The sequence below is a fragment of the Mytilus galloprovincialis genome, chromosome 10 (genome assembly GCF_965363235.1).
Source record: "Mytilus galloprovincialis chromosome 10, xbMytGall1.hap1.1, whole genome shotgun sequence".
NCBI lineage: Eukaryota > Metazoa > Mollusca > Bivalvia > Mytilida > Mytilidae > Mytilus > Mytilus galloprovincialis.
Window position 1 is genome coordinate 71,571,979 of NC_134847.1, and position 17,806 is coordinate 71,589,784.

Consider the following 17,806-nt stretch of genomic DNA (forward strand, 5'->3'; position numbering starts at 1 on the left):
ACCTAATTTTTATAAGGGCCAACTGAAGCCCATAGCCCCCTTTTTTTAAATAAAACAAAACGTATTTAGAAAAAGGGTCACAACGGGTTCATTCTGTACTCGCATGGTATAACATAATCTTCAACTCGGTGACTTCTCACTAAAAGTTTAGTGAGCCTAAAATCAAAATGACAGCTGCAAAGAGAATACTTTGAAAAGCACAAAGACAAGCCTATGCCTCTCAGAGAGAATCAACAGCAGGAAACTATGAAAGCTTTCAAATGCAGATACGAACTCTTTAAGTTTTACAAGCTTATCAACATGCAAAGAAAAACACCACTTACTAACACCAAGATACTGAAACTGAATGAAAAGACTGCAGAAAATGGACCAAGCATAATGAACATCTGCAAAGAACATTTCCAACAACTAGCTACACCAACCGATGATTAGAGGAAAATTTTGACACTGAAAAACTAGAGCTAGTAGAAATACAAAACAATATAATAGAATCCATAGAAAGGGGAAAAGGTCAAGACATATATCTTGTTAATGTAAAGGAAGTAAATAACTGAGCTATAGAAAAACTTAAACTTTGCAGGAAAAGCACCCGATAAAGATGGAATTTCGGCAAAACACTACAAACATGGGATGGAAGAGTTAACTCCCTTTATACATGTTCTAGTACTGTACATTTGCTAAATTTAATCTTAACATATTTGGATGCAGTGGCGGATCCAGAGGGGGTCGTAGAGGGCGTACGCCCCCACCCCCTTTTTGCTGGGACTTTTTTTTGGGGGTAAAATGATTAATCAGACTAGACTTCCTGAACTTTGCCTTTTCCCGTGTATTTAATTTTTATGCAACAATTCTTAAGTCATGTGATTCGCTTTGGTGGAGTTGACAACTGTAAAATATGCATGTTCCACGTCAGGAACCGTTAAAGGGTGCATTTTAAACTTATTTTATGTTTTTTTAGCCCGAAAAAGGTCCTCAATTTTTTTACAAATTTCGCCCCCCCCCCCTTTCCAAAATCCGGGATCAGCCCCTGGGATGTACCATTCTTCCTACGGACAGGGATTCTAACACCAATCTTAAAGAGAGAAAAAGACAAAACATTACCATCTAGCTATAGAGGAATAACTGTAACTAAAACATTTGCAAAAATATTACAAAGTATATTGAAGGATAGAGTTGACTGTATTTAACAACATATATATATATACAAAACTCCCTCCAAAGAGGCTTTACAGAAGGAGTATCATCACTATGCTACATTTTGTATTTTGATTATTTGACATTATACAAGACTGAAGTCTTACAAAATAGGTGAATATATTCAAATAAACACTTAACGTTTACAGTTTATATCAACAGATTAAAGTTTTCACTGGAAAAAGGAAAAAGAAAAATGTACGAAAACACCGCCATGCGACGTTCACAAAAAGTCATCTTTTAAAAAATTGTCACAGTGTCACTTTTGTACTTCGGCGTGGTCAAAAACGCATTCAAGTTTAGAACGTAACGATTTGCTTAATGGTAAAAATTCGATTTGAATGCCCAAAAAGCCGGACAAACCAGGGTCGATCGTGCGAGGGCTGTATAGCCAGTAAAGGCACAGGCACAGACACGGGCACTTATTCTATCCGTGATTGGGAAGGTCAACTGCTTATATATATTATGGATAGTCAACCTTCCAATGCACGCCTGGTAAACCATCTAATCTCAACCAAATGGTTGAGACGGAAAAAAGTATTCTGGCACTTCCTGTTGAGCTTTTCTGGTTCAAAATATTGAAAATAAACAGAGGGTAGGTCGATTTTTTGTCGATTTACTGAAAATTAACGACTTTTTTGTAAATCGGAGAATGTCATGCCATAGATAAATCATAATTGTAACTAATATGTCTCTTCTTGGTTTAAAATATTTTAAATTGAAGTCACAATCACTTTTCTCCTACGGATTATAATGTTTACATTCTTTAAATTCGATAGAAGTGCTATGATATTAATGACTTAGCAAGAAAATATGTCAATAATTTGTGTTTTTTTTAGGCTTTACGATAACCACGTCTGTAAATTGCACAAATATGTGTTTGTCAAGCCTACTCTGAGCAGAAAAATAAAAAAATATAAATGGTTGAGATATAAAGGTATTGGTTGAGTCTTTCTGTCACAATGTTGAGACTTTCTGGTTGCGCTGTACTATTCGAGTTTACCTTTTTTTATGGTTAACCTGATTCATGTTTTCTGTCTAGGGTAACATAAAATCTAAATACAGATACAATTTTAAGCATTGCCGATAGAAAAATGCATGCCTTACAAATATAGATAAGATTATTTTACAATGGTTATTCATTAATATGATTTGGATGAATTCGATTCCTAACAGACAATATTTGATGCCGAAAATGCGTACATTTATAAAGAAATAAAATAGTTAAAAACTAAACAACCGAACAGTACCCCTTTTCTAGGTTTATTTTTTCTTACACATTATTTCAGGGTGAGGATAATTTAAATGTGAGTAAAAGATGTCATTTTTGTCATAATAATACTTATCACAAAAAAAAAATATGACGATTTTAAAATTGCTTTGTAAGTATTATAAGTGACGTCCAACTTAGTGTAATCACAGGTGTTGTATTGAAATAAAAAAAACTTAGATGTTTGTTTACAACTGCATTCAGGGCACATCCTTAATATTTGGTAATATTCAGCAACATTTATATTATAACCCGGGCCCGTCACACTAGGTCGTGATCGCACTACGATCTCTAAAAAAATAATGCTATTGACGATCGTAGTGCAGTTTGGTTGTGTTACGGTCTTGATGAGTTCTTGGTGATCGTGTTGAGAGTAGCCAACTTTAAACATGTTCAAAACAATCGTGATGCGTTCGTGGCGAAATCAGGTCGCAGCTCTGTTCTAGTCGTAGATTTTTTTAGCCGTGGAACTGTCAGGATCAGTTCCAGGTTGAACTGTGTAAATCAGTTCTAGGTAGAACTTACCAATGACCAAATCAGTTCTTGATTAGAACTGTTCAAGAGGCTAGAACTGTTTTAAAGTGTCAGGAGATAGTTCAACATTTGTCCTCCAGTTCTCCTTCAGATTATGACAGTAAGAGGTAATCTCCATTGTATGTACATCTCCTTTGCAATTATCTACTTTAAATAATATCTTTTGATGAAATAAATGAATTTAATGAATATCTATTTCTGAATTTTAATTCAGTTTTCTTTTTAAATATTTTAAAACTGGATTCGAGGTAGCTAAATTGTGGGAGATAGTTAAAAAAAATTGTGTGTGTCTATGCTAAGCATGCGATATCTGCTAAAAACTGTGGTCACACCTTATCAGATAGCTCGAACGAACGCCGAAAGGATAAACAAAAGTTTTCCATTTACAAAATTTGCATCCGTTAGGAGTCCGCGATGTAATGGCCAAATAAAACGGACGTGTTATATGCCGAAAAATGGGGTGGAAGAGGAATAAAAAAAAATGTCAGAATAAAAAGCCAATAATTTTGCCTGATCATGATTGAGAAGTTGAGCCACAAATATTCATGATACTAAAGAAAACTAACATACCAATAATCGCTTTTTCTTACGCGATTTGTTTTCAATTTGTATGTATCCGTTTTATTATCAATGTTCTTTCTGTGGTACGATTGCCAATGATACAACTCTTCACAAGGGACCAAAATGACACATAAAGTAACAACTAGAGGTCGCCGTATAGCCTTCAATAATAAGCAAAGCCCATACGGCATAGACAGCTATAAAAGGCCCCAAAATGACAATGTAAAACAATTGTAACGAGAAAACTAACGGCCTTATAAATATAAAAAAATGAACGAACAACAAATATGTTACACATAAATAAATAAATAATTGATAGCCCTGGAGATGTCAATTACAACCGATTATTCACGTTAAAGCTTCTGTGCAAAACTGCATCTAAAACGCTAGACTTAATCTCCAGCGTTAGAACTTTAATACTAGTACTTAAAAAACACAGCTATTTACTATTTAGACTCTATTACAACCAAAGGCATCTTTAGAAGCTGCTGTCATAACTACAGACAAGATTAAAATGACTGTTGAAATGTCAAACAATATACGGCAAGTTTATGAATTTTGACAGTTGTACCGTATATGTAATTGATACTAAGCTACACAAGGTCATGTTTTTCTCTGACTGTTTATGACGTCTTTACACTAAATTCATTGGATGTGTACGGATTGATAGTTTAGTCTTAGATGTATGATTTTTTTTTATTAGTTGTTAGTTGCTTTTAACTAGCTGTCAGATAACTGCGAGTACTCTCAAATCTGTTCCTAGTGTCTTTTTGTTGTCGGGATGTTCAAGAACCCGGCCACGTCCAATTGCATTTTTGTTCATCTGATGAGTTAAACCTTTTTCAACTGATTTTTATAGTTCGTTCTTATGTTGTACTGTTATATATATACCACTGTTCCAGGTAAGGGGGGGATCCCGCTAACATGTTTAACCCCTCCACATTATTTATGTATGTGCCTGTCCCAAGTCAGGAGCCTGTAATTCAGTGGTTGTCGTTTGTTTATGTGTTGCATATTGAATCATATTTGTTTTCCGTTATTATTTTTTTTTTATATAGATAAGGTCTTTAGTTTTCTCGTTTAAATTGTTTTACATTGTCATATCGGGGCCTTTTATAGCTGACTATGCGGTATGGGCTTTGCTCATTGTTGAAGGCCGTACGGTGACCTATAGTTGTCAATGTCTGTGTCATGTTGGTCTCTTGTGGACAGTTGTCCCATTGGCAGTCATACCATATATCTTCTTTTTATAGTTGAAAATTTCATTCACCAGAAGATCTCAACATTGTTCCAGAATATCTCAACCGATACCAGAAAATTTCAACATAACATACTTTATAACATATTTAGCTTTAGGAAATTATATTAGTAAAGAAAAAGAACAAACTGTAATTTTATGTTTATAATGTTTTAGAAAAATACATATTTACTGATATATATGCTAGTTTATCAATGATATCACTGTCATTTTGTCAATAGCCGACTGCGCTGGCCACATTTACCTGCTGGAGAAAAGTCATTACGATGTCATTTTAAATCATATTCATTTGTGTTATACACGAGACAAACTGTAATTCCAATATCTATGGCATGACATTCTCCGATTTTACAAAAAAAACGCATTGATTTTCAGTAAATTGACGAAAATTCGACCTACCCTGTGTTTATTTTGAATATTTTGAACCAGAAAAGCTCAACAGGAAGTGCCAGAATACTTTTTACCGTCTCAACATTTGGTTGAGATTAGATGGTTTACCAGGCGTGCAATGGATAGAAACACATGTCTGTGAGTCAAGGCTGTTAAAAACTCAAATCATCATTATTTGCTTACGTGACAATTTAAAAGTATTCTGATGTTTATTGTAATATGAAGCTCTGGAATGGGGTCAGCCCCTCATTTTTGTATTCTTAAAATTAATTTCAGTTTTATAGTACAATTGTTCTATAATCTTAATATTTTTCTTTATTCTCTATATTTTTGCGCCTCATTATTCTGTACTACTACTTTTTTTTCTATTCATTGTTGTTTTTGACCTTACTGTATTTGTTTTCTGTATACCCAATCCTGATCCTTTATATTGTTTGATGAATATATTTATGATCATTTTCCTTAATACTTTCATGTTCCGCAATAATTATATGTGCTAATATTTCTATTTTATCTCTCAATATTCTTTATTCTGTTTGTCCATTATTCTCTATTCTTTATATTTTAGGACCTAATTATTCTATATTCGTAAACTTTATTACAAGTACTTTTTTCTCTATTCTTTTAATCATATTTTTTGCCCCGGTTATTATATCTAATCTGTAAACCCTCATCCACACCTTTGTGTATTTTCTTAAGTATTTGAATACATTATTAAATTCCTTTTAAAAATTCAATTATGCATTTATTCGATGTGTAAAGGATTTGTCAATCCCCTTTAACGTGTAATAAAAGCCTTAACATGCTAAACAGATCGAGGTATATAATATACAAGGTTATAGATATTGTAACCCGGACTGTAACCTCGTATTTGTGCGCATGCGCGACCGGAACTGGGCGGATCCGTTAATTTCTACTTTCACTTTTTGAAAAAAAATCTTCTATGTGGAGATAGATTTGTGTTAATAGGACATGAAACTTGAAACTGGTGAAAATGTAACAAATCTTGTAAAACGAGAGTGGTTTGATGTTGATGGTAATTTTTCATACACCTTATCAGGGGCGAATCCAGCCATTTGAAAAAGGGGGGGTCCAACTATAAGTCACCATTCCAATGCATTGATCGTTAAAAAAGGGGGGGGTCCAACCCCCCTGAACAGCTGAACTCTCCCCTGGATCCGCCACTGCACCTTATCACTATTTGTCCGCCATTACTGGATATCACACAGGTTGTAGTAAAATTTTGAAGTAAAAAAAAATATCTGAAGCCACAAAGGAAAAATGATTGTTGTATTCGTCAAAAGTTCTATGCAGTCGGGTCAACCGGGGTTACCAATAATTAAGGTGTATTCAATATGATAGATAATTGCTATATATCTAGGACCTTGATTTATCTCTTCTGTCACTTTATGATATTGGTCGAGGGTGAAGCGGCATGTGATACAGATTTTGCCATGTTATATACGCTTTATCATATATTTCACCAGACTTTATATATATGTCACCATACTTTATATATCTGTCCCCACACTTTATATATATATGTCACCAGACTTTATATATCTGTCACCACACTTTATATATCTATCACCACACCTTTTATATCTGTCACCACATGCACATTTTATATATCCGTCACCACACTTTATATACCTGTCACCAGACTTTATATATCTGTCACCACACTTTATATATATATGTCACCAGACTCCGTCACCACACTTTATATATCTGTCACCACACTTAATATATATCTGTCACCACACTTAATATTCTGTCACCACACTTTATATATCTGTCACTAAACTTTCTATATCTGTCACCACACTTTATACATCTGTCACCAGACTTTATATATCTGTCACCACACTTTATATATCTGTCACCAGACTTTATATATCTGTCACCACACGTAATATATATCTGTCACCAGACTCTGTCACCACACTTTATATATCTGTCACCACACTTTGTATATCTATCACCACACTTTATATATCTGTCATTACACTTGACATATCCATTTCCACACTTTATATGTCTATCACTACTTTATATATCTGTCACCACACTTTATATTTTGTCACCACACTTTATATATCTGCCACCTCACTTTATATATCTGTCACTGAACTTTCTATATCTGTCACCACACTTTATATATCTGTCACCAAACTTTATATTTCTGTCACCACACTTTATATATCTGTCACCACTCTTTGTATATCTATCACCACACTTTATATATCTGTAATTACACTTGACATATCCATCACCACACTTTATATCTCTATCACCACTTTAAATATCTGTCACATGACTTTATATATCTATCACCACACTATATATATCTATCACCATACTTTATATATCTGTCACCACACTTCATATATCAATCAGCACACTTTATATATCTCTCATTACACTTTATATATCTATCACCATACTTTATATATCTGTCACCACACTTTATATATCTGTCACCACACTTCATATATCTGTCATTATACTTAACATATCCAACACCACACTTTATATATATCCATAATGTCTTTATATATCTATCACCCCACTTTATATATCTGTCACCACACTTAACATATCCATCACCACACTTTATATATCAATCACCTCACTATATATATCTATCACCTCACTTTATATATCTATAATTACACTTTATATATCAATCAACACACTTTATATATCTATCACCACACTTTACATATCTGTCACCACACTTTATATATCTGTCACCACACTTTATATATATCTGTCACCAGACTCTGTCACCACACTTTATATATCTGTCACCACACTTTGTATATTTATCACCACACTTTATATATCTGTCATTACACTTGACATATCCATCACCACACTTTATATATCTATCACTACTTTAGATATCTGTCACCACACTTTATATTCTGTCACCACACTTTATATATCTGCCACAACACTTTCTATATCTGTCACCACACTTTATATATCTGTCACCAAACTTTATATACCAGTCACCACACTTTATAAATCTATCACCATACTTTATATTTCTGTCACCACACTTTATATATCTGTCAGCACTCTTTGTATATCTATCACTACACTTTTTATATCTGTCATTACACTTGACATATCCATCACCACACTTTTTATATCTATCACCACTTTATATCAATCAGCACACTTTATATATCAATCAGCACACTTTATAAATCTATCACCATACTTTATATATCTGTCACCCCACTTTATATATCTATCACCATACTTTATATATCTGTCACCACACTTTATATATCTGTCACCAAACTTTATATATCTGTCATTATACTTAACATATCCATCACCACACTTTATATATTCATAATGTCACTATATATCTATCACCGCACTTTATATATCTGTCACCACACCTTATATATCTGTCACAACACTTAACATATCCATCACCACACTTTATATATCAATCACCTCACTATATATATCTATCACCTCACTTTATATATCTATATTTACACTTTATATATCAATCAACACACTTTATATATATTTCACCACACTTTATATATCTATCACCACTTTATATATCTGTCACAAGACTTTATATATCTATCACCACACTTTATATATCTATCACCATACTTTATATATCTGTCACCACACTTTATATATCTATCACCATACTTTATATATCTGTCACCACACTTTATATATCTGTCACCACACTTTATATATCTGTCATTATACTTAACATATCCATCACCACACTTTATATATCCATAATGTCACTATGTATCTATCACCCCACTTTATATATCTGTCACCACACTTTATATATATATCACAACACTTTATATATCTGTCACCACACTTTATATATCTGTCACAACACTCTATATATCTGTCACCAGAATTTATATATCTATCAACACACTTTATATATCTGTCACCACACTTAACATTTCCATCATCACCCTTCATATATCAATCACCTCACAATATATATTTATCACCTCACTTTATATATCTATCATTACACTTTATATATCTGTCACCAGACTTTATATATCTGTCACCAGACTTTATATATCTATACCCACACTTTACATATCTGTCACCACGCTTTAAAAATCTATCACAACACTTTATGTATCTGTCATCAAACCTTATATACCTGTCACAAGACTTTATATATCTATCACCACACTTTATTTATCTGTTACAACACTTTATATATTCATCACCACACTTTATTTATCTGTTACCACACTTTATATATCTCACCAAACTTTATATATGTGTCACAATATTTTATATATATGTCACCACACTTTATATATCTGCCACCACACTTCATAAATCTTTCACCACGCTTTTAACATCTGTCACCACACATTATATATACATCACCACACCTTATACACATCACCACACCTTATATATATATATATATATATATATATCACCACACTTTATATATCTGTCACCAGACTTCATAAATCAATCACCACACCTTATATATCTGTCACCACACTTTATATATCTGTCATCAGACTCTGTCACCACACTTTATATATCAGTCACTATACTCTGTCACCACACTTTATATATCTGTCACCAGACTCTGTCACCACACTTTATATATCCACCACCTCACTACATATATATCTATCACCTCACTTGATATATATTTTACTCCATTATTTATGACTTTATAAATCTATCACCACACTACATATATCTGTCTTCATACTTTATATATCTGTCACTACACTTAACATATCCATGATCACACTTAACATATCCATGATCACACTTTATATATCACTCACCTCACTATATCTATATCTATCTATCTACTCACTTTATATATCTGTAACAACACTCTATATATCTGTCACCACACTTTATTTTTATCCACCAGACCTTATCTGTCACCACACTTAACATATACATCATCACACTTTATATATCAATCACTTCACAATATATATCTATCACCTCACTTTATATATCTATCACTACACTCTATATATCTGTCACCAGACTTTATATATCTATCCCAACACTTTATATATATATCACTACACTCTATATATCTGTCACTAGACTTTATATATATATCACCACACTTTATATATCTGTCACCATACTTAACATATATATCACCAAACTTTATATATCAATCACCTCACTATATCTATATCTATCACCACACTTTATATATCTACCTCCACATCTAATATATCAATCACCTCACTTTCTATATCGATCACCACACCTTATATATCAATCACCTCACTTTAGACATTTGTAAGTACACTTTATATATCTTATCACCACTTTATGTATCTATCACCACTTTATGTATCTATCACCACATTTCTATATCTATCACCACACTTATATATCCATCACCTCTCTTTGTACATCTGTTTCTACACTTTACATATCTATAATCTTACTTTCTTTATCTATCACCTCACATTCTTTATCTATCATCTCACTTTCTTTATCTATCACCTCACTTTTTTTATTTATCACCTCAATTTATATATCCATCACCTCGTATGATATAGCCATCACCACAGTCTATATATTTATCACCTAACATGATATCTTCACTTCATTTATCTATCACCACCTTCTATATAAATATCACCTCAATTCAATTTCTTTTTTTCTATCCCCATACTTAATATGTTTGGTATATTCTCTTACTGTATAAGGCTATCACAACTCTATGTGTATCTGTTAAAACCATGTTTATACCAATTTGAAAGTGAATATAAGCATACTAACGATTGATTTATATTTGCAGCAATCTGTGTATGTTTGCTGAAAACTAAAAATGATTCAGTTCGGCACCTATCATTGTAACTATTTGTTTTTCAACATGGTTGATTTTGTTGCACAATCATACACATTTCAATTTTGAAAACTATTATTGTCATCGTAGAAAAGACTGGTGTTTGTGTGTGTATCTTTTCAGAAAATGGGTGGGATTCTTATTGCTATATAGAGATATTTGAAAAACAAACAGAACATATTAAAGCACACCACATGACTGATATCTGGATAGTATATAAATACAGCCTAGTGATATATGTAGGACTGTATCTGTAGGACACCAAATTGAGGAATCGATATCTATGACCACACTCTACATATCTATCACCACTCTGTATAATTAATAACCTTACTGTATATATCTATCACCACTCTGTATCATCAATCACCAAACTGAATATATTTTTCACCACTCTGTATCATCAGTCACTATATTGTTTATCTCTATCACCATACTAGACATCTATCCCCACTCTGTATCACCAATTACCACACTGTATATAGCTATCACCTCTCTGTATATATCTTTCACCACTCTGTATCATCAGTCACCATATTGTTTATCTCTATCACCACAATAGACATCTATCCCCACTCTGTATCACCAATTACCACACTGTATATAGCTATCAACTCTCTGTATGTATCTATCACCACTCTGTATCATCAATCGTCACAGTGTATATATCTTTCACCACTCTGTATCATCAGTCACCATATTGTTTATCTCTATCACCACACTAGACATCTATCCCCACTCTGTATCACCAATTACCACACTGTATATAGCTATCACCTCTCTGTATGTATCTATCACCACTCTGTTTCATCAATCCTCATAGTGTATATATCTTTCACCACTCTGTATCATCAATCGCCCTACCCTTTATATGTATCACCACTGTGTATTACCTTTCAACACTCTGTATCATCAATCACTTCACTGTATATATATATTACCACTCTGTGTCATCAATTATCACACTGTATAATAATCACTCTGTCATTAATCACCTTACTTTATATATCTATCATTACACTGTATATATTTATCACCACACTATATACAACTTTCACCTAACTCATCATATGTCAAAACAACTTATGTATCTATCACCACACTTTATATATCTGTCATCAAACTTTATATATCTATCATCACACTTTATACATCTATCACCTACCTGATCATATGTGACAACACTTTATATATCTATCACCACACTGTATATATGTCACCACACTTTGTATATCTATCACTTCATTCTATATAAGAAAGACCTCATTTAATTGATACACCATCTCAGTTTATATATCTATCATCTTATTTAATATATCTATCAATACACTGTACATCTATCACTACATTTTATACATATATCACCACACTGTGTATCTGTTACCACAATTTGTATATCTATCATCTCACTTTATATATCTTTCTATTAAATTTATATATCTATTTCCTCATTTTATATATATATGACATCCCTGAAAATATTTTATTGACCTCACTGTTGATATTTTTTCACCATATTTTATATATGTATCCCCTCCACATATGTCATGTATGTATCTTTTAACTAACTGCACTGTTTAAATCAATCACAACACCATTGATATATATGTCTCCACATAGTATATATATATATTTTACAGATCTAACATTGTTGGATTGATGTTTAGATGAGTTGTATATACATTATGTACACAGCCATGTATCACCATCATTGATGGCGATCCGATGGATTAATCTGTTGGAAAGTTGTCACTGACTCAGACGTACTTATATATATATCAGCAGGGTTAAAGAACATCAGTTGTTCGACCTGTTAGTCAAATGCGTTTTGTTTAAAAATACTTTTTCACTTTGTTGGTCTTTTGGAAAATGTTGTTTGTGCTGTTTTTAGACCCTTCTACAACGAAATTTGTTTGACATGCACACGTATAAAAATTGCGGTTTTTATCCAACGCAATCATAGGTTTGAACGTAGTTTTCAATTTAGACTCGTTTATATATATATATATATATATCATCCTTTTGTTTATATATCATCACACTGTATATATATATATATATATATATCATCCTTTTGTTTATATATCATCACACTGTATATATCTTAATACTATTCTGTGGACCCTTTACCTCACTGTATATACACATAACCCCACTATAACTAAGTCCACACTTATCACCTATCTATATCTTTTTATCACCATCATATCATATTTATAGTAACACAATGATTATATCTATCATCATTATTTATCTATTTTTCACCAGACTGTATACTATAACTTGTTGTATCTTCTATAAGTCAGAGAAATGTACTGGTCATTGTATAATTTACAATGGAAGGAGATATGCAGATATGCAATGTCCACTGAGATATGTTTGTATAAGCTTGTATACTTGTTATGTAGCAATTATCAAATTCATTATTTATATTTGTGTTTTTTGTTTTTCTTGCAGAAATACCAAACAACATTTTGCAGGGATTTAGAGGTCATTGGTGAAAATGGAAAAAAGGAAATGGTTCATCTAATTTTAAGTGAAATAACAAGAATAGTTAAATGATTTACAACCAAGCAGCACTCAGAAATAGTGATGGTAAAGTATTTTTAGAAAATTATACTCGAAAAAAGATATATACAGTGTGGTGCTTTATAAATTATATATTCTTCCATTGCTACAGTCGCTGTATTTAGCACCACATTCTTCATATATATCACAACAGTCTCAATAGGGACCTCCATACTATGATTATCTATCACTACAGTCTCAATAGCTATCCCCATACAATGATTATCTATCACTAGTCTCAATAGCTATCCCCATTCTATGATTATCTATCACTACAGTCTTAATAGCTATCCCCATACTATGATTGTCTATCACTACACTCTCCATACCAATGCCAACAGTCATTATGTATATATCATAATAGTATCATAATATTCTCTATGTATATCTCGGGATAATACAAACGCTACCCCCTTACTTTATTTATCAATCACCTCACTTCATATATTAATCACCACACTCTATATATATCCACAACTCTCTATATTCGCCCTAAAAGTCTCTATGTATATTTCCACAAAATAAACAACTATCATCTTACTTTATTTATCAATCACCTCACTATATGTATCAATCACCACTCACACACTCTCTATATCTATCCCCCACTCTTTTTTGTATACCCCAAAAGTCTCTCTGTATATCTTCATGTAATAAACACCTATCACCACACTTTATTTATCAATAACCTCACTTCATATATCAATCAACACACTCTTTATATATATCCCCATAATCTCTGTGTCACTCACCACACTGTCAATATCTATACCCACAGTCTCTATGTTTTTGACCACATTATCACCACCTATCACCTTACTTTATTTATCCATCACCTCCCTTTATATATTTATCACCACACACTTACTATATATATCCCCATACTCTCGATATGTATTCCCACAGTCTCTATGTTTATGACCACATCATAAACACCTACCACCTTACTTTTTTTAATCAATCACCTCACTTTATACATGAATCACCACACACTCTCTTTATCTATCCCCAAACTCTCAATATCTACCCCCATAGTCTCTATGTTTATGACCAAATAACAAACACCAATCACTTTACTTTATTTATCCATCATCTAATTTTATATATCAATCACCACACACTCTCTATATCTATCCCCATACTCTCAATATATATCCCCACAGTCTCTATGTTTATGACCACATTTTAAACACCTATCACCTTACTTTATTTATTCATCACCTCACTTAATATAATGATCACCACACACTCTCTATTTCTATCCCAATACTTTCAATATCTATCCCCACAGTCTCTATGTTTATGACCTCACAATAAACACCTATCACCTCATTTTATTTATCCATCACCTCACTTTATATATCAATCACCACACACTCTCTATATTTATCCCCAAACTCTCAATATCTATCCCCATAGTCTCTATGTTCATGACCAAATAACAAACACCAATCACTTTACTTTATTTATCCATCATCTGATTTTATATATCAATCACCACACACTCTCTATATCTATCCCCATACTCTCAATATCTATCCCCATTGTCTCTATGTTTATAACCACATCATAAACACCTATCACCTCATTTTATTTATCCATCACCTCACTTTATATATCAATGACCACACACTCTCAATATCTATCCCCATACTCTCAATATCTATCCCCAATGTCTCTATGTTTATGACAACATCATAAACACCTATCACCTCATTTTATTTATCCATCACCTCACTTTATATATCAATCACCACACACTCTCTATTTCTATTACCCCTTCTCTATATCTAACCCCCCCCCCCCCCCCCCCCCCCCACAGTCTCTATGTATATTTCTACATATTAAACACCTTTACTTTATTAATCAATCACCTCACTGTATATTTTCACCTCAATTTATATATTATTTCTATCACACCACTGGGTATACCTTTCAAAGCCCTATTTATATCATTTTAAAAGTAGATATGAGCATGATAATAATCCACCTTTCTGTACAGAAATCTGTTTATGTTTATTCAGATTTTAAACTAAAAATGACTCAATTGTTATTATTTTTTTTCTTCAGAAAAGTGAAACTAGATTTTTGAAAGATAGAACAAAGAAGAAAAAGGAAAAGGTAATCTTCATTAAAATTAAAAGTATTACTCATAGTTATCAAAGGTACCAGGATTATAATTTAGTATGCCAGACGCAAGTTTCGTTTCTACATAAGACTCATCAGTGACGCTCATATCAAAATAGTTAAAAATCAAACAAATACAAAGTTGAAGAGCATTGAGGATCCAATATTCCAAAAGTTGTGCCAAATACGACTAAGGTAATTTATGCCTGGGATAAGAAAATTCTGAGTTTTTCGAAAAATTCAAAGTTTTGTAAACAGGAAATTTATAAAAAATGACCAAATAATTGATATTCATGTCAACACCGACACTTTACTCTTTACATATGTATGTAAAGAGTTAATAAGCAATTAAACAATCCTGGTTGAAATGAAATAATTTAAAAGAAATGTTTTTTAAAGAATAACTGCTCCAACATATCGTGCAATATTTTATGTAAATATCATGTCAGATATCTTTTCAATAAAAGTAGCAAATATGGTATACTAACTGTCAGTCAAAGATTCTATCATTCAAGATGAGTAAACCTTAAAAATATATTGTTTCAGTGTTATTGTACTTGTAACTATGTCTACATGATACTTCTGCTGGCACACACATAATGTATATACCACCACATATTATGTATCTACTGCAACACATAGTATAATTATGGCCACATATAATATATCTACCGCCACACATAATCAATCACCACACTACATAAGTCATTCACCACAGTCTGTGTATTTATCACCACAATATTTTTGTCTATCACCACACTATTGTCTATCACGACACTATGTGTTGTCTGTCACCACGCTATGTTTGTCTATCACCACAATTTGTTTGTCTATCACTTCAGTATGTTTGTCTATCACCACACTATTGTCTATCACCATGCTTTGTTTACCTATCACCATGCTTTGTTTACCTATCACCACACTATGTATGTCTATCACTTCGGTATGTTTGTCTATCACAACACTATATATTTTAATCATCACAGTTTACATATTCACCAACACATTCTTATTACCAATACTTGATAAAAAGAAATAGTTATGATGAAGCCTTGTTTTCTCTCACATTGTCATTTCATAAAACAAAAAGGTAAATCATTTGAGTCATGGTTCTGTGTAAAGTCATTACTAAAGAAAAAAATAATTTTAACTTTTCATTTAAATGATTGGTCTCACAAATGAATTGTATTTCTGCATTACAAATTTTACAATTTGATACAATCTTGGGATTATGTTCTGTTTTTGCACTGATGAAACACGCTTTATTCTTAGATGGAAAATAAATAACAACTGTTTGAGGCATTGAAATTCTGTATTGTATTGGACTAATTATATATTCAACTGAACCATATATTATTTTGTAGGTTAAACAAGATTTAGTGCCGGCCACACAATTAAGAAAGAATACGAACAAGAATTCTTTACAGAACAGGGGAGACTATTTTACTGTGCTTAGATCTGTTTTTTTGTTATAATTAATTAATATTGTAATTTGTTCTTGGATAAAATATCTGCAATGTGGAGGACAACTGAACTGTGTTCTTATATATTGAAGACGTGCAATGATTTAAAATGCATTTAAGATGAACTTTTTACTACTCGGAAAATGGTTATCATTAAAGAAACAAACATAGAATTCATTTACATGAATACATTTTATGTTCTATGTATAAAATGTTATCTAAAAGGGGAAAGTAAACAGATTCCTGGCTGTTTAAAATCAAATCAAAGCAGTTTTATTGTGTAGTTAAGAATGTGTATACGTTGTTCATGCATTTATGTATTTGAATATTTAGAATTGTACAATGTATTGAGTTTAGTGGATCTTTCATTCTATGTTATTTAGGTTTGATTTTCATGAAATAAAAAGTTCTAAAATTTTATTATAACTTTTACTTTGTATCAATGTGACAATTTTCCAGCAACAATCCTATATGATTGCTTTTCTGTATATATAATGAAATTCCTCATCTCTTTATTGACAAGAAATAAATATTGTGTCTATGATGATGATAAGAAAATGTAAACA

The 17,806-nt window shown here is 32.1% G+C and overlaps 1 long non-coding RNA gene and 1 pseudogene across 2 annotated transcripts; both read left to right on the forward strand.

Annotated features, from left to right (window-relative positions):
- The first annotated feature begins 6,093 nt into the window (after window positions 1-6,093).
- On the forward strand, window positions 6,094-17,660 carry LOC143048291 (uncharacterized). 2 transcript variants are annotated; one of them, XR_012969784.1, is made up of 5 exons: window positions 6,094-6,243; window positions 13,540-13,677; window positions 15,721-15,771; window positions 16,324-16,378; window positions 17,142-17,660. It is a non-coding gene; the product is annotated as an uncharacterized LOC143048291 (long non-coding RNA). The 2 variants fall into 2 exon arrangements; XR_012969783.1 differs by having other exon boundaries at window positions 16,324-17,660.
- Window positions 7,570-11,313, forward strand: LOC143048802 (uncharacterized; annotated as a pseudogene).
- Window positions 17,661-17,806: the final 146 nt, after the last annotated feature.